The 19,005-nt window shown below is 34.5% G+C and overlaps 1 long non-coding RNA gene across 1 annotated transcript in view; it reads left to right on the plus strand.

Annotated features, from left to right (window-relative positions):
• LOC116281782 (uncharacterized) overlaps positions 1-19,005 on the plus strand; it is a 179,414-nt gene that overhangs the window by 2,204 nt on the left and 158,205 nt on the right. The window contains exon 2 of the long non-coding RNA XR_012075956.1: positions 12,084-12,200. This is a non-coding gene — a long non-coding RNA (uncharacterized lncRNA). The remainder of the gene's footprint in view (positions 1-12,083; positions 12,201-19,005) is intronic.

Below are 19,005 nucleotides of genomic sequence, written 5' to 3' on the forward strand. Positions count from 1 at the left end.
GCTTGGCCTGAAGGATAGGAGGAAAATGTAATTTGCTTTCATCTCTCCCCTGTCTAAGTGGAAGTGGGTGTGGCTTGTTCTGAGTTGCACCCTTTTCTTGGTATAGCCCTGAAGATCCCAGACTTTCTGAGCTCATGGTGCCCTTATTGTCTCAGTAATTTTCTCACAGCATCCCTACGTACCATCTTGTTTCCTGTTACCCCTCGATTTTTAGGAGATATCGCTGTCTGAACTGAGCCTCAGTAAGGCTCAGCAATTATTCCATGTATTCCTCTACTTTTCCCATCTCCCTTGTTAGGTGGAACCAGTGATTCATTCTGGTCAGTGAGCTGTAGTGAAAAGAACATGTGTTAATTCCAGACTTTAGTACAGAAGAGTGGATGTGAAAGCTGTGATCATGGAGGCCGCATATTGATGTCAAAGAGCTGTAAGGTCACAGCGTAGAATACCCAGTCACTGCATCAGTGACAACTGCCCTACAGAAGTGCTTGACTCCCTCCAAATTGCATAAGTAAGAAATCTTTCGTTAAATTTTATTATGTAAATGTTCTAACAGATTAGAGTTAATTAATTTTTTAACCATAGCAAGCGTATTCTATCATTATTAAAAATATACTCTGTGATGGTTCATTTTATGTGTCAATTTGACTGGCCACAGGGAACCCAGATTAAACATTATTTCTGTGTTCCTGTCCCTGAGGGTGTTTCTGAATGAGAATAGCATTTGAATTGCTGTATTCAGTAAAGTAGATTGCCTTTCCTATGGGGGGGTGGGCATTATACTGTCCACAGAGAATGGAATACAATAAAAGGTGGAGAAAGGAAGAATCACTCTTTTTTTTAATCCCTCACTAATTATGCTGAGGCATCTCATCTCATCTTCTTCAACAATCAGACTGGGTTCTACACCAACTCCCCTGGTTCTCAGACTTTTGAACTTGGGCTGCATTAAACCATCAGGTTTCCTGGCTATTCAGCTCAAGATAGCAGATCATGGGACTTTTCAGCCTCCATGATCACATGAGCCAATTCCTCATAATAAATATCCTTTTACTTATACATATTTTTATTATATGTATATATTATATATTTATATTTTATAAAAGTATGTAAATACAAAAATATAGAAATGTATAAATATATTAATATATAAATACATTTAAATATTTTTATAAATTATCAATATATAATAAATATCCTTTTATTTGTATTTACTCATATATAAAGATTATATAGGTAAATTATATATGTAATATTTTACTCTTTAAAAATTTTAAATTTGTTATGCATATTTTATATTACATATAATATATTCTTCAATATGTTTTTTATCACAGCAGCTGGATTCTGTTAAATCCTCAGAACTTTGCAGTGTCTTGTCTTCTCACTTAGACTAAAAGCTAAAGTTCTTCCTTTGATTTTTAAGAGCTTGTATGATCTGGCTTCTCCAGTGTATTACTTTTCTGACTTCATCTCTTCTCTTCCCGCCTCATTCACACTCTACAATAGACATACTAAACATCTAGCTGTTCTTGAACTTTTGAGACCCATGATTCAGATCTTTGTGCTTGCTAAAACTTTCAAAATGCTTTTCCCACAGATATCTGCATTTTAGCTCCCAAATTTCCTACAAGTGCTCAAAATGTTACCTTTCCTCTAAATGTTTCATTGTTAGTCAGCACCATCTCTGCCTCTTCTGTTCTCTCCTCTGTGTTTCAGCAGGAAACTGAAAAACAGATTTTTTCAGTACTTTTGCTGTCTATTGCTGTGTAATAAACCACCCTCAAACTTGCTGTTAGTACAGCCACCAGCAAAGAATTTCCCTTTTCCCAAGGCAGACAGAATTCACGTCTTCATCCCATTTGCTTTTATTGTAAAAATCATTATATATAAATTTTATTATAATTAATTGTGTATGTCATTTTCTTATTACTGGTAAGCTACTTGAAGATAGGCATTGCTATATTCATCTCTATATCCTTCAAGCATTAACATAGTGGCCTTACAGGTAGATTAATAGTCACTGAATGTTAAAACATGTAAATTAATGTTACTCAACAAGAAATTAAAATACACCCTACTGGCAACTAGGGATACATATTCATTGATTTGCCTGATGACTTTAAGAAACCAGGCTAAATATTTCATTGCAAAATTGTCACAGTGGTCAGAGACAAAATGTCAATATTATTCTGTGTTTCTTATAGAGAGATGACTATATGTGGATCTTATGGATAGTCATTTGTAGATTTACTTCCTGTATAAAATAAAACATTTTACATAGCCATGAAATTTTATCTTGGTTGCATTTGAGGGCAAATTTTTGTCACAAGCTTTCAGAAAAATAATTCTTAACATTTATTTGAATAAAATATAAAGACGCCTTTTAACCCAGCAATTTTGTTTTCAGAATCTATGTTAGATAGCTCTGGTTGCCATAGCAAAATACCATAAACTGAATGGGTTACACAAAAACTTATTTCCTCACAGGTCTGGAGGCTGAAAGTCCAAGATCAGAGTGTCAGTATCGTCAGGTTCTTGTGAGAGCTCTTTTCCTGGCTTGCCTTCTAGCTGTATCTTCACAAGGTAGAGAGAGGGAGACAGAGAGTGAGTGTTCTGGTGTAACTCTTATAAGGACATTAATTCCAGCATGAGGGCCCCACCTCCATGATCTTATCTAAACCTGATTACCTCCCAAAGGCCCCATCTACAAATACCATCACATTGGGGGTTAGATCATTAGCATATGAAACTTGAGGGAACATAGTTCAGTCCATAGCAGAATCTATCTTATAGAAATAAAAGCATCTGTATGTGACTAATTGGCTCAATGGCTGAGTTTACTTGAATCTCACGGAATTACCAAAAAAAAAACAAAAACAAAAACCTTACAGTTTATTGGATTCCCCTTCCCTGAAATATCCCTTAACTTTCCTACTCATTTTTGATTTTAAAAGCAAACCATTATTTATCATTAAGATTCACTTTCAGTCCAATTAAAATGCTAATCTCACATCTAAGCTTACACCCTTCTCTAAGGAAACCTATAGTGGGGAAGCTGGCTAATCTTTTCTTTCTCAGTTCCTTCTCCTTCTCTTTCTACTCTGGGAAAGAGGTAGTTCTCCCTCGGCTGTTGATTTCCTCTTTCCTGGCAGATATCCAAATATATGGGGCACTTTGATAGACTGTTAAAGGACCCTGCACGATCTCGTCCCATACTGTTTCATGATACTGATGATGTACTTTCTAGCTAACAACTTATGATTCCGTTCTGTCATGGCTTCTAATCACTTGGAGCCATTCATTGAAGCAAATGACCCTCTTGGTTAGACCCTCCCCACATAGAGACCAGCTGTCTTCTACAGTGATTTGCTGGCCTGGATGTCAGTTATTTTCCAGGAAGGCTCAGAGCACTTGTGACTTGCTCACAAGCAGCCTGAGCAAGTGGCAGTTTGTCTCCGCTCACCTCTAAGCTCTTCTGCTCTCTTCCTCATTCATCCATTCCCAAGATAGGCATGCTTCTGCTTTACAGCCTTCTTCTTTTTTTTTTTTTAACTGAAGTATGGTCAGTTATAATGTATTAATTTCTGGTGTACAGCACAATGTCCCAGTCATGCATGTATGTGTGTGTGTGTGTGTGTGTGTGTGTGTGTGTGTGTGTGTGTGTATATCTTCATTTTTACATCCTTTTTCATAAAAGGTTATTATAAGATATTGAATATAGTTCCCTGTGCTATACAGAAGAAATTTGTCTTTTTTAAAATCTATTTTTCTATATAGTAGTTAACATTTGCAAATCTCAAACTCCCAAATTATTCCTTTCCCACCCCCTTTCCCTGGTAACCACAAGATTGTTTACTATGTCTGCATGTCTGTTTCTTTTGTAGATGAGTTCATTAGTGTCCTCTTTTTTTTTTTTTCAGATACCACATATGAGTGATATCATATGGTATTTTTCTTTCTCTTTCTGGCTTATTTCATATAGAATGATGATCGCCACGTCCATCCATGTTGCTGCAAATGACACAACTTCTTTATCCAGTCATCTGTTGATGGACATTTAGGTTGCTTCCATGTCTTGGCTATTGTATATAGTGCTGCTATGAACATTGGGGTGCATGTGTCTTCTTGAATTAGAGTTCCCTCTGGCTATATGCCCAGGAGTGGGGTTGCTGAATCATATGGTATCTTAAATTGAGCTTTAGCAATTTAGGCAAAACTAGCATTTTTTTAGGGGGGAGGTAATTAGGTTTATTTATTTATTTTTAACAGAGGTCCTGGGGATTGAACCTAGGACCTTGTGCATACTAAGCACACACTCTACCGTCGAGCTATACCTTCCCCCCCAAAACTAGCATTTTTAAATTGTGCCCTAATAAATAATAATGTTAAAAGCTATATATAGTGGTGTAAAACTGCAAAAAATCTTTTTTGTTAATTAACTACAGAGGCATACCATTGAAAAACTTTGTTCCCTAAAATCATAGACTATGAGAAAATTTGCTTTTTGAAATCATGTTAGTGAGATGGGAACATCCCCCTGTTTCCTGAGTTATGTGGCCACTTTGAGACAGAGAAGTACCCTTGATTTCCTACCCAAGTTCAAAGATTCAGATAGTGTGTTTTCAGATACAAAATTTCACATTCATTTTAACTTTATAGTTTACAAGGAAGCAGGGCTATAAGCCCACTTCTTAATCCATCCTGATCCTAACACAGCTCTACTTTGCTTTCAGCTTATCAAAGCACTGCTCGTTTAAATTTTGCTTAAACTCTACCTTGCTCCCAAACCAGTGAAAACACTGGCTCTTCCTTCCTTAGTTTTGGTGAAATGCTCCTCAGTTCTGCTGACATGGAATCTCTTCCTGCAGCATATTAATAAACATAACTTTGTTTGACTGTGGTTGTGTCACAGTTTGGTGGTCTTTGAGCAGATTTATTAATCATTTCCAAACATTTTCTCTCTGTCCAACACTCTCAAGGACATTTCAAAAGACATACACCAATGACATTAACAGATGGAAACCAGCATGTGACTGAGTTGTTATAGGACCCCCGGAAAGCTGTGTAAGAAAGCGTAGAGAAGAGAATGAAAAAATAAATAGAGATTAATTTTTATTTCGCTAATTCTTTGAATCCCTCCAGTATTTGACTCTAATTCATTTTTTCTTGATCCTCATTCAAAAGTGACCTTTCCTTTGATTTCCTGTATACTTTGTACCTTCTGTTATGACACTTACAGTTTCTTTTGTATTATAGTTATTTATGAGTTTGATTTGATTTATTGTTAGACTTCACCGTCATTTCTTCATCATTCTTACCTGGAATGTTGCAATAGCTTCTTGATCAGTTTCTTTATTTTCTGCTCTATATACCTCAGTTTCCTCTCCTCACAGTCACTAGTGTGAACTTTTGAAAAAACATAAATTTGATCATGTTACTTCCCTGTTTGAAACTTTTAATTGGTTTCCCATCCCCAATAAAATAAAATATAAAGTTCTTATCATGTCTGCTAAAGCCTTTCTGGGTACTTCTCTAAGTCTATATTCCTACTACTATGCTTCTTGTACACTTCCCTTTGGTCATTCTTGCCACGGTGGGGGTTGGGGATGGTGGGTGGAGGCACCAAAGGAAAAACAGAATTCTTCCTAATGGCCTTTGTGTTTGCTCTCACTTTCTCTAGCGCTCTTCTTGCTGATGCTCACATCCCTCACATGTATTCAATCTCTTTTCAGATGTCCTTTCCTCAGAGAGGACTTCACGACTGCTCTGGAAATCGCATGGCCTCCCCACCTACCCATCACTAACTGCTTATCCTGCCTTATTAATTTCTTGATATATAACAACCTAGAAATTATATATTATGTTTACATGTGCGTTTGTGTGTGCATATGTGTTTATGATATAAGGTCCATGAGGTTAGAGTGTTGGTCTTGTCTTTGTATTGTTTGCTTCTTTATCTGTAGGCCAAAAATAATACCTAGTACACTGTAGGAGGTCAGTAAATATTTTTTGAATGAATGAATATTGTCCAATTGTAAGTTTTTCTTGCTTGCATTTATCACAATTTCAGCTCATTCAGAGGCAATTAAAGGCATAGATTTGAGAGTGAAATTACTTGCTCTGCTGTGTGACCTAGGGGAAGTTACTTAACCTCTCTGCCTCAGTTTTCTGATCTGTAAATGAAGATAATACCTTTATTATAGACTTCTTATAAGTATTAAATGAATTAATCTGGCATGGAGTCAGTGCTATAGAAGTTGCTATATTTGTTGGGTTTTTTTACATTTAATTGGTGATTATTTGAATGATGTCTCTTCCTAGCCTTCAGGGACCATATTAATTTTTCAAACTATTATATATCTACTTCCCAGCTTATAATAGGAACTCTATAAATATTTGCTGGGAAAAAAGAAAAGAAGAACAGTTTACATTTTGAGACAGTGGATGCATGCATGTTTTGTATGCAGTGGATGCAGTCCCATATTATGTAGTTACCAGTCATTGTCACTAGATGGCAAGCTTGTCCTAGGCAAGGCAAATGTTGCTGGCCTTAGGTCCTCATAAACTGAAGAATGAGGACTCAAAAGTAGGGAGAAATGTCATATATGTGTTTTTTAGGTTGATGTGATGATAGGAAGATGGAAACTTAAGCACAAAATAAAGACTCCGTATGTTTTATTCTGCTTCATTCCATTGTGTGCTCTACCCTTCTGATAAGCTATCTTTTGCATAGTGGTATTTCTGTCCTTCCACTGACCCCTTGTTACTAATAATTTGTTTAAGAAGTGTTTAAAAAGATCTCTTATAGTATTCTTTTTTAACAAGAATTTTCAACCTAAAACCCTTTACCTGCTGTTTCTAAAATCTATTATGATTTTGGCTGAGACATAAGTTTCTCTATATCAGTACCCTTTATTCTTCCTTCTTGCACAAGTATTTTGTCTTTTTTTCTGATTATTGGTCACTCAACATTGATATGAAGGATGTGTCTTTTTTTAAGTTATATAAATTTATTATTTTTATTCCAGTTTAATTGAGATATAATTGACATAAGGCATTGTATAAGTTTATAAGTTTAAGATGTACAGCATAATGATATGACTTACATACATCATGAAATGATTACCACAATAAGTTGAACATCCATCATCTCAGATATAAAATAAAATAAAAAGGAGAGAAAACATTTTTTTCTTGTGATGAAAACTCTCAAGAATTTAATCTCTTCAACAGATTTCACATATAATATGCATCAGTGTTATACATTATATTAATAATTACTAATTAATTGTGTTGTACATTACATCCCTAGTACTTATTTTTATAACTGGAAGTTTGTACCTTTTAACTACCTTCATTCAATTCCCCCTCCTCCCATCCTCCATAGGTAACGAAAAATCTGATCTCTTTTTCTATAAGTTTGTCAAAGTATAATTGACCTCCAATATTATGTTATTCCCTGGTGTACAGTATAGTGATTCAATATTTCTGTACACTACAGTGATCACCACAATGGGTCTAGTTACTATCTGTCGCTATATAAAGCTATTACATTACTATTGACTGTATTCCCCACAACGTTGCCTTTTACTCCTGTGACTCATTTATTTTGTAACTAAAATTTTGTACCTCTTAATTTTCTTCATGTATTTCACTCCATCCCCTTCCCCTCTGGCAGCTCCCTATTTGTGTCTGTGACTCTGTTTCTGTTTTGTAATGTTTGTTCATTTGTTTTGTTTTTTAGATTTCATATACACGTAAAACTGAATGTCTTTCTCTGTCTGACTTATTTCACTTAGCATAATACCCTGTAAGTCCATCCATATTGTTGCAAATGACTAGATTTCATTCGTTTTTATGGCTAAGTAATATTCTTGTGTGTGTGTGTGTGTGTGTGTGTGTGTGTGTGTATCACCTCTTCTTTATCCATTCATCTATTGATGGGCACTAGGTTGCTTCCATATTTGGCTATTGTGAATAATGCAATGAACATAGGGTTACACGTATCTTTTTGAATTAGTGTTGTTTTCTTTGGGTTAATACCCAAAGGAGGAATTGCTGGATTGTATAGTAGTTCTGTTTTTAATTTGATGAGGAAACTCCATACTGTTTTCCACAGTGACTGTACCAGTTTGCATTCCCACCAATAGTGCTTAAGGGTTTCCTTTTCTCCACGTTCTGACCAACACTTGTTATATGTTGTCTTTTTGATAATAGCCTTTCTGGCTGGTGTGAGGTAGTATCTCATTGTGGTTTTACTTTTCATTTCCCTGATGATTAGTGATGTTGAGAATCTTTTGACATGTCTCTTGTCTATCTCTGTGTCTTCTCAGGTCCTTTGCCCATTTTTAATAGGCTTTTTTTAAATACTGGATTTTTAAGTTTTTGTATATTTTGGATACTAACCCCTTGTCATATATATCGTTTGCAAATATCTTCTCCCATTCAATAGTTGCCTTTTCATTCTGTTGATAGTTTCCTTCACTGTGCAAAAACTTTTTACTTTGATATAGTCCATTGTTCATTTTTGCTTTTGTTGCTCTTACCTGAGGAGACATACTCAAAAAAATATTGTTAAGACATGTCAAAGAGTGTACTGCCTATGTTTTCTTCTAAGAACTTTATGGTTTCTGGTCTTACATTTAAGTCTTTAATCTGTTTTGAACTTATTTTTGTATACGGTGTGAGAAGGTAGTCCAGTTTGATTCTTTTGTATGTAGTGGTCCAGTTTTGCCAATACCATTTTTGAGTCCTTCTAAATCCCAGTGTACCATCTTGGGAAAAGAGCAAGTTAGGTTCAATGCTATTGTGCCTGTCTAACTTAACCTTTGTTTAGCAAAATTATCAGTAAGCATCTGATAGACGAGAAAGAAAAAAAAATGTTGAAGAGCATACAAATTAGATAATCAACTTCTAAATGATCAAAATTTTGGATTCTGGAAATTAATTTTATAAATATCAATTAATTAAATTGATTAAATGTATGCATATAAATTTAATTTACCAAAGCAAATTCAAAATGTGGGCATGTAAAAATGAATAATAGTATTTTAAAACAGTAGTAATGGTTTTAATTATAATAATATTTAGAAAGTATAATTATTTTCTAATTTTTTTAAAAATTGACTACTGAATAAAGTAGATTTAGAAAAATAATAATTTATTTCTTTATAATCTTTTTCCTTTTGTGGCCTGTTGTGACGTATTATTGGCCAAAAGAAGGAAACTTTGTTGATTTTCCTTCAAATGCTAGAGATTTTTTTCCTTTCTTCTCTCTGCTTGATAAGAAAGGTAATTATTGCTTAATTCTCTATTTGATTAGAATGGCTTAAAGTGAAAGGATTAAATAAATTAAGTAAATAAATTAAATTAATTAAATAAATTATTTGTTAACATTTTTCCAAGTTAATCCAGACCTTAATACCATATTTCAAGATAAAGTTTTAGTTGATCTCTTTCTTTAAAAGCAACTATAACTTTATCTTGAAATATAGTATTAGATGGATATAAAAATATATGTAACATAAATGTTATAGAACCTAATAATAATAATATGAACACTCATGAACCTACTGCCTCATTCCCAAACTAAAACATTCTGTAACAATGATCATTCTACATTGGTAAATTTCCCAGTGTAGAATAATACCAAGTGAGGAAGTTACAGCTGAACTATCCAGGTTGGACTGCAGGACTCTTGGTCCTGCCCCTACAATCTCTTCATGTGCTTGAGATCATTGTTTCCTTCTTGCCTTTATCTAGTGTCTTGGCTTGATCTATCCCTTATGAGTAACTGTTCGAATAAGGATAGGCAGACACAAAGATATCACATCTTCATGAAATAGTTTTCAGAGCATTGTCTTTATCCAAATTTAGCAAAGATCCCTTTTCATAAAGGAAACAATAAATGTTAATGTGGCTCCTCTTTTTAAACTGTTCATTCCAGAGTAGGATCTTTGCTTTACCTTTTGATAATCAAAAGGTGTGGTAAAGTAATTTTTCTCCACTTCCAGAATAAAGGAAAGTCTAGCTTAAAGGTTTCTTCTGCTTCTATCTTATAAAGTTTTAAAAAGCTTGACCTATTTTTAGATAGATACTTTAGGTAGTTTTAGCTAGATGTTTATTAGTTTATTAAGTGAGAGAAAATATCTATTTTTTAAGATCAAAAACAGTGTCTTACCCTCTTCTGGGTAATTTTTACAGTGTACCTAACTAATAGAAGTCTGGCATTTAGTCAACATTTGCTAAATGAATGATTTGTGGTCAGTAGAATTATTCAGTAATACCTCAACTGAAACGAACTGGAAACCTATTATATGTGAAATAAAGCTTAGCCACCCCTCAAAAAATATTTACAAGAAGTCTCTTAACTCTCACATGGGGGAACTTGCTTCCCACTCTGCCATATCTCAGCTATGAGGTTTGAATTGCATTACCCCTCTCTACTTCAGGGCAAACTCTTTGGCTTGAAGCAATCGTGATCTAGCCACAGAGTTTATTTCAGGGGTGAGCAGAGGTACTGGTCCTGTTAAAGTACACTTCAGGACATTTGCTGTGAATGCCAGGGCAGGTCCTCTCTTCAACACTGAACTCAATGATGTGATTATGAGTGGCCTGGAGATAGCAATTAGAGGGGCATGGCCTGTGATCAGGGCCTCTGAATCGAGTAGATCCCGAAAATTGATCCTGGTACAGTTTTGTTTCTGACCGGATGATAGATCTACCATTACCTTTTTTTTTTTTTAATGTTAGCCAGTATCCCTCCATTTTTGTGTCATCCAGTTTTGTTGCATTTCCTGTCACAACCAAAAGAATTCTAACTGGTTGATTTAGTTTATTTATAGGTGATTTCTTTAGTTCTTTATTCAGATACATATCTTTAGTTTATGAACAACTCTTAAAATCTCCATTTTGTGGTTTGCAAACAAATAGTACAGAAACCAAAATATGAAGGGGAAATACGGATAGGCCCACTGCAATTACTTAGCCATTCAATCAGTCAGTACATGTTTATTGAACTTTTCAGACTAAAAGATTCATGAGTGTAATGGGCCATATCATCCTTTTAATGTCTTTGTCTCCAATTCCTGTAGTAATTTCTTCCACATTGTAACTGCTCAGTTAACATCTAATAAATAAATGAGTAAAATAATTTGGTAGGAAAATCTGGATTATTGTTGTCTGAAATATTTGATAATTGAAGAAAAACAGATTTATGTTTAAGATATGAAGCTACAGATAGGCATATATGGGTAAAGAAAAATTATTATTAGCTTTGTGATTATAAGGAATTACTTCACTTCTCTGAACCTCATCTGTAAGATTGTGATATAAAGCTCAAGAATTTCTGTAAGGATTTAATGAATTAATGTATATAAACTGCAGGTAAGAGCTCAGTGAATGTTAGCTGTTAATGGTCACTGTATTTCACTTTAATAAAACCAGTCTACAAAATCGAGTTCTATGTTATGTTTAACAAAATTAAAAAAAAAAACTACCAAATTTGGTCCTGAGAATTTAAGATTTTAATTGATGTATCTATATATTTGTCTTATAAATTAGTTCTGTGAAAGTATAGAAAAATGGCATAAAAATTATAACTAAATACTAAATAAATGTCATCATTGTTATCATTATGGACCATGGAATCAGTAAGCATTCCCAATGCTGTAGAAATTAGTGTGGTGTAGAGTAATAATACATATTTATTAATGTTCAAACATATACCACAGTGCCTATCACGATACGCACTAAATATATATTTTAATGTATTTATGTATCTTACATATATTTTTTCATATATTATAAGATAGATAGACAGACAAGTATAGATAGATCAGTATTTGTAAGAAATTAGGTTTTTGGTGTTTTTTTTTTTTTAACATGTGTGGTAGATTGAATTATTTGCTTCAGTTCTTACCCCCTCCCTGTAATCATTTGCCCTGCAGCCTCGATTTCTACCCACACACAGAAAAAGGAGTGCACTTCCTTCTCTATCCTTTGATGTTGAGCTAGATTATGTGACTTGCTCTAGCTCAGGAGATTTTAAAAGAGGGAACACTATGTGTTTATGCCCTCAGGCTGTCCCTGCAGCTCTTTGCCATCACCATGAGGAGAATATACCCTGCCTAGCTACTGGCTCCACGAGGAGAATGAAGAACGTGTGAAGCAGAATCACCCAGCAAACCCAAAGTCATGTGAGTAAAATTCCTCTGAGAGGTTTTTTTTTGGCAGTTTTAATGTATCAAAAGATAACTGATAGAAATTAATTCCCTTTTTTTCCCATGAGGCTTTTTAAGACATCTCTTCCAGGAAATTTTCCCAATATTCTTCCCTTTTCACTAGGCTGAAATAGATGCCTTTCTTCATATTTGTGTATTGTCCTCTCTCTATCTTTGTCACTGAACTTACCACATTATACTATAATTGCTTTTTATTTTGTTGTAATCTTTCACCAAACTAATTTTCTATAAAGCAAGAGATATATCCTATTTTTTTTAAAAAATCTGTGCCTCATGCATAATAATATCCAAGTAAGTATTTAATAAATAAATTAAATTACAGAAATAAGTCTCGTATGCAAAGTAAAATTGCTTTCACTTTGGAATGGTACAAAAACATCTTATGCTAGATTGACTTAGTGGTCCCAATTTTTACTTCCTTATAGTAGTAATGTATATCCACACCCTTGCCATGTTTCAAGGTGAGCAGGAGGCACTTCATCAGCCCTTGATTTTGGGCTTCAACTTTGACTAGCAAAGCCTGTGAACTGTTAGCAGACACAAGTGAAGGCCTAAAAAAATAATGCAGCAATTGAGTTCACCCTCCTGAGCTTCTGTTATTGTCATGTGAAGAATATGTCCCAGGTGGCCCAGTAGTCCCACTGATCCAAGAAAGATATATAGAGTAGACTTGGACCTAACCTATAACCTTGAGCCAAATTGAGTTTGAATCAGCCAACCACCAACCAGCACTCAGATGTGTGAACAAGAATAAAATGATTGTTGTTTTATAACTCAGTTGTGGACTGGTTTCTGTCAAGTACAATTGTGGCCAATAGTTGATACTTATCTCTGAAGAGATTTTTTTTCATGTGACTAGTAAACAAGTAAACCTCACAGTTAACTTTATACCGACAGAGAAATTTTCCAGTGCTAACAAATTTTTTAAATCAATCAAAATTAATCTATGACATAAGGCAAATTCTTATTGACAGAGTTATAACACCATAATAATGCTGGTTAATGATTAATTTCATGTGTCAATTTGTCTGGTCTGTGGTGCCCAAATATGTGATCAAACATTATTTTAGATGTTTCTGTGAGGGTTTTTTAGATGAGATTAGTATTTAAATTGGTGGACTTTGAGTAAAGCGGTTTACCCTTCATAATGTGGATGGGCCTCATCCAATCAGTTGAAGTCCTGAATAGAATAAAATAGACCTCCTCTGAGTAGGAGGGCATTCTGCAGCAGAAGACCTTCGACTTGAACTGCAGCATTGCCTCTTCCTGGGGTCTCCTGGCTCTCCGTCCATCCTGTAGATTGTGAACTTGTCAACCTCCAAAATCAGGTAAGCCAATTTCTTAAAAATCTCTTATATGTACACATCCTATTGCTTCTATCTTGGAGAACTCTGGCTATTACAAGGCATAACCAAAATAGTTACTAAATATGAGGTACATTCATTTCCATTTTCTAGGAGAAACTTCTGCTCCACATAAAGGTAAAGTGATAATTGTGATGACGATGATGATTGCAATATAACTATACAAATTATATTATCAGTCACTTTATTTAAAACCTCACAGTATTGTATTGTTCTTGTTACCAACCATCTGTCTTGGCCCCTATATATTATATTTTAAATTATAAAACAAAACTATTGTGTATAGTGAACTAGTTCATCCATAAATCAAATGATTTACCATGACAAGTAAACAGGAATGTTTACACAGTAATCTTTACCTTAGGTTTGGTCTGCAACCAGTGGAAAATGCCCCCTTGTACTAATGAATAGATTCAGTGAAGCTAGCCAAAGCACCTGCCAAAAATACCTTAAAAAGTTCCTTTTACAGAACCCAAAAAATTAAAAGTGTTCAAAATGTTAATTCAAGGTACTAAGGGAACAAGCACATACCTTGTGTTAACCAGTGTTTGTATGAAGTGGGAATTCAAATTACTGAGGTTTAATTGTATAAAGATATCTGGGACCTAGCAATAATTTTTGAGTGAGGTGTTTGGATAAGGCACTGCTCAAGTAAATAAATACCTTTCTCTCATTTTTTTATTCAATAAAATACTTTTCTAAGTTTTCCTTTTTTGTGGGAGAAGGGATGCTTTTATAATACATCAAGGAAAACAAGAAATGATGATAGTAAAATAATAGTAATAATAAGGTCAAGCTCTTTACCCACTTTTTCTTGTTTAGTACATAGGACAGCTCTGTGAAGTGGATGCTCCCATTCATTCCTCAACCTCCATTCATCTTCCAAATTCAAATGAAATGTTTTTTGTTTAATTGTGAACAGTCTGTTGAATGCCAGATCAAGTGAATTTCTTTTTTCTTTTTATTTGTTTCTCTGTTGCATTTTAGTGTTTCTGAACACTCTTTGTAGAGGAAGATGTCTTTATTAATGTTAGAGTGAAAAAAAAAAACATTGGCTTACATATATTTGTAATAGGAAAATTAGAGAATACTAATAAAAAGGAGAAAAAAACCAACAGTAATCCTACTATTCAAGGATGATCACCATTATCATTTCACTGTATATACTTAGAGAAATTCTTTGATACACACACACAAACAACTTTCTGGCCCCTTCTTTACTGATTTGCTTGAATCACTCTTTCCTGCTCCTCTGCCTACTTCCGCAAACAGTAATTGTCAGTCTCCTTTACTGGTAGCCTCTTTCTCTCTGAACCCCTTAAATGTGTCTGTTTCCCAAGCATCTGACTATGCTCCTCTCACTATTGACACTCTTACTGAAGTATATTATCTAGGCACATGGTTTCTACTTCTAGCTTCCTATCACAGATTCATCATCATATTTGCAGCCTTCACTAACAATTTGCTCTCTACTTTTCAAGGCTCTACCCTTCACTTAGTCTCCAAGCCAGGGCCCTTCGCTTTAGATTTTTAATACAGCAGACTCCAGTTCTCAGTACTTAATTCTGTATCGGTTATTTGCTGCTTAACAGACCATCTGAAAATTTGGTGACTTAAAACATCAAAAGCTTCTGTGGATCAGTAATTGGGCTAGACTCAGCTGTGATTCTTACGTGGTTGTAGTCATCTTAACGCTCAACTGGGGAAAGATGGTCTGAGTTAGTGTTATTAGCTTTCTGTTATTACTAAAATAAATTACTACAGATTTAGTGGCTTAAAACACACAAATTTATTAGCTCATCGATCTATAAGTCATAAATCTGATTTGGCTCAGCTGGTTTCTCTGCTCTGGATTTCACAAGGAACAAAATCAATGTGTTGGCTGGCTGAATTCTTATGAGAAGACTCTGAGGAGTATCCACTTCCACGCTCATTCAGGCTGTTGGTAGAATCTAATTCCTTATGGTTGCAGTCCTCATTTCCTGTCAGCTGGGATTGACCTTAACTCCTAGGGGGACTATTTTCTCCTGTGTGTCAGAACCAGTATCAGTGTTTTGAATCCTTCTCATGCTTAAAATCTCCTGGACTTCCCCTTCTGCCAGTCTCTTTGACTCATTCTTCTGCTTTTATGTGAAGCTTCAACTGGTCATATGAAAGAAAACATGTAAACTCACAATTGAATTTTGTATTCACAGGGACACAGTTAAACTTGTGCTTTTCTAGCAGATATTCCTATTCCATTTTTCATAAGAAAGAAAGCATATTGAGATGTTCTGCTGTATTTTATTTCATGTATGCTGTCAAATTATTTTGGTTTCAAGGTACAGAAACCAACTTAAACTAGGTCAACTAAAAAGTTGTTTGTTATAAAGCTGCAGATGTCTCAGGATTCCAAAGAATTAAAATGATTAATGCTAGGCTTTATGGAATCTGGATTTGGGATGTCAGAAACTGATACCACTCTGTTATTTTCAAAAGCCCTATGGGCTCTAAAATCTGCTCCCACCTTTCTCCCTGTTGCTGAGTTACTCCGTTTCTCTTTATCTATTACCACCTTCTTACTCATATAATGCCCACTGCAACCACCAGCACAACTCTAAATTGTGACTGCTCAGCATCTCTTATCAGTAATTCTCTTGATTGTCTGTAGCTTTGGGCTATATGATTATCCATGGTTGGACATGAGGAGGAGCGTGAGAAGGTCACAGAAGTCTGCCTTTCAAGCGTCCGTGGTCACGGTAGATTCTAGAAAATTAGTATCTAATAAAGGAAATGATAGACATGTCTACTATACTTGTTTAAAATTCAGTTCTGTTTCTTCATTTAGTAACTGCCATGTATGTTTTCTTATATTTAATAAGATCCCTCAAATATTATGTTTACCAAACAAACACTCTTGGATACCATTCAGTTTATTTAAGATAAGCTCATTTAAGAGCTAATCAGAGCCACATTCAATTAGAATACACCATTTAGTAGCATGCTGAGACAGTTAATGGTTTGTGGTTACAGAGTACAATGTGAAAACTTAATGCTGTACTTTTTAGTAGGATAAAATGTGAGGTATAGGCAGTTATACTAATTTTTATATTCAACTATTGCCTAGAAGAATTGTTTAATCACTAGTTTCCAGGACAGTAATATTTAACAAGATAAGCATTTAAGTAAATTGAGCTTTTTGATACTCTGCTATCAATTGCAAACTCAATTTAATAGGAAAACTTTCTAATGAGTTCTTTTTAACTATCTCATCTAATCCATTTAAACTAGTTTAGGCACTGTTCCCCCAACTTCTTATAAAATGTCAGAGAATGGAAAAAGTAATAATATTTCTATTTGTACTAGTTAAAAATACAATATTTTACCTATCAAAGATTAATTTATGTTTAACTTCTACTTTGTCATAAATGTATATGTAATAGCAATATGAGATAAGTTTCTTACATTTATAGTAATTAATCATTTAGATGGACAATAATATGTTCAATGGAAGTACAGAAATTTCAAACAAAGCTAAATTTGTGTTTAGATCAACTAGATCTTTTGTATTAACCACTATAAATCAACACTACTAGACCCTATTCAGGGGAAGCATAAAGAAACAGGATAAATACTCCTTTTGTTACCCCAAAAGGTAAAGACCCCTGTTCTTGTCTTACCTGAAAGATAAGATTTACAGATGGAAGATGGAAGGCATTGTATAGTAAAAAGATTTTAAAAGATTTATTTTAAAAAGGAAAAGTACACCTCCAAGAATGGGAGGCGAGCTAATCTAAGGGAGAAAAAGTGGCATTTTTTTGTCTCCCCTTTTTCTTATATCCTCATTTAAAGGTGGTCTCTTGATTGACTGACTGACTGCTCTTTTCCCTAGAATGCTTAGTCATGTATGGCCTTTTGCACATGTCCTTCTCAAAATAATGTACAGAAAAACCCATGGCTGGGGCTGGGGCCTAAACCTCAATGTTAATTACAATACAATGAACATTGGGTAGTGTCAGGTTAAGTCCTTTCTGCTACTGCGCAGTTGTGACTGTTGAGTCCTAACTGGTTTCTTGCTGGCACTCATTTAGAAGAAGTAAAGTCTCTTTATGCTGGAGGTGGGCATAATGTCATCTTTTGGACTATCTTCCCTCTCCTCTACCTATCTGCCCAGTGCCCCCACTTATCTAACTACCTAACACTTTCTTTAAAATGTTTTTAATAAGACTTAGGTTATTCTGAGTTAACGGGCAAGAATTTGTATGTGAGAAAAGAATTGAAAATAATAATAATGGACATTTACTGAGCACTTACCAGTGAATCTCTGTTGTGTAAAATATACAGAAGAGATTGTACCAGAGATAAAAATAAAGCATCATTAAAAAACAGTACAAAAAATGAAATTATAGACCAAATTATAGACCAAAGGAGAATTTTCCCCTTTAATTTATTAAAAACAGAGAATGACTTAGTTTATTAAGAAAGATGATTAAAGATTTCAATCTGAGATTTGTCTTATTCAGAATGATCTTTTTGTTCTGTAATCTCTAGCCTCTATTATCTGTTAAGTTGTTTAACTCCTTTAAAAAATATTGACTTTTGGCTGTTTCTTTGTGCCTTATTCAAAGAACAAACAGTATTAAAGTAGAACTTTAAAAATTGGAACAAAAAATATAAAGGTACAGATTTTAAAAGGGTAAATGTCAAGATCTTAATGGTCACTCTCCAAAAAAGTTTAGTTAATTCCTCTTACACTGGAGAGGCAAAGGTCCAGTTGAATTCTAAACCTAAACTTTGCTTAAGTCTTTTCAGATGCTTTGGTAGGAAAAAACAAAGGACTGATGATGAAATCACACTCTTGAAATTTGCAAAATATTCTTGTACCTCTGCTGTAAGTCTAACGTGCTTCACAGATCTAGGCAGAGCTGGGTACAATCTGGTAGTACATTACAGTCCTTCAAAATGTAGGATAATTAACTAAATTGATAAAAAGAATTGTAGGTTGGTTTTGCAGACTAGTTTTTAGACATTGTTTCTCTTGGTAGCCTTGTGCTGGGGGGGCTTGCTATCTCAAACTATGAAGTTTGGAGGAAGTTAAAAATGTTCTTGTTGGTAAGCAAGGAAAGGGAGGGTGAGAAAGCTGTGGATAGTACAGGTGGTGGCAGTGAGAGTGTGACAGATATGTTTATGTGATTGGATGAGCAGTGTAGTACATTATCACATTTCATCCAAATGAGGATTCATTTTTTTCCAAATACTAACATATCTAAAATTAGGATGAACCTAACAAGTGCTGTCGACTGAATGTCAGTTGTTGTCAATTAGTTAATGCCTGCACATATGAAAACGACACAGCTATTTATATTTTACCCACCTCATTGAGTTGTATGTATTGTTAGAACTACATGTACTACTAC

Source organism: Vicugna pacos, chromosome 9 (assembly GCF_048564905.1).
Source record: "Vicugna pacos chromosome 9, VicPac4, whole genome shotgun sequence".
Classification (NCBI taxonomy): domain Eukaryota; kingdom Metazoa; phylum Chordata; class Mammalia; order Artiodactyla; family Camelidae; genus Vicugna; species Vicugna pacos.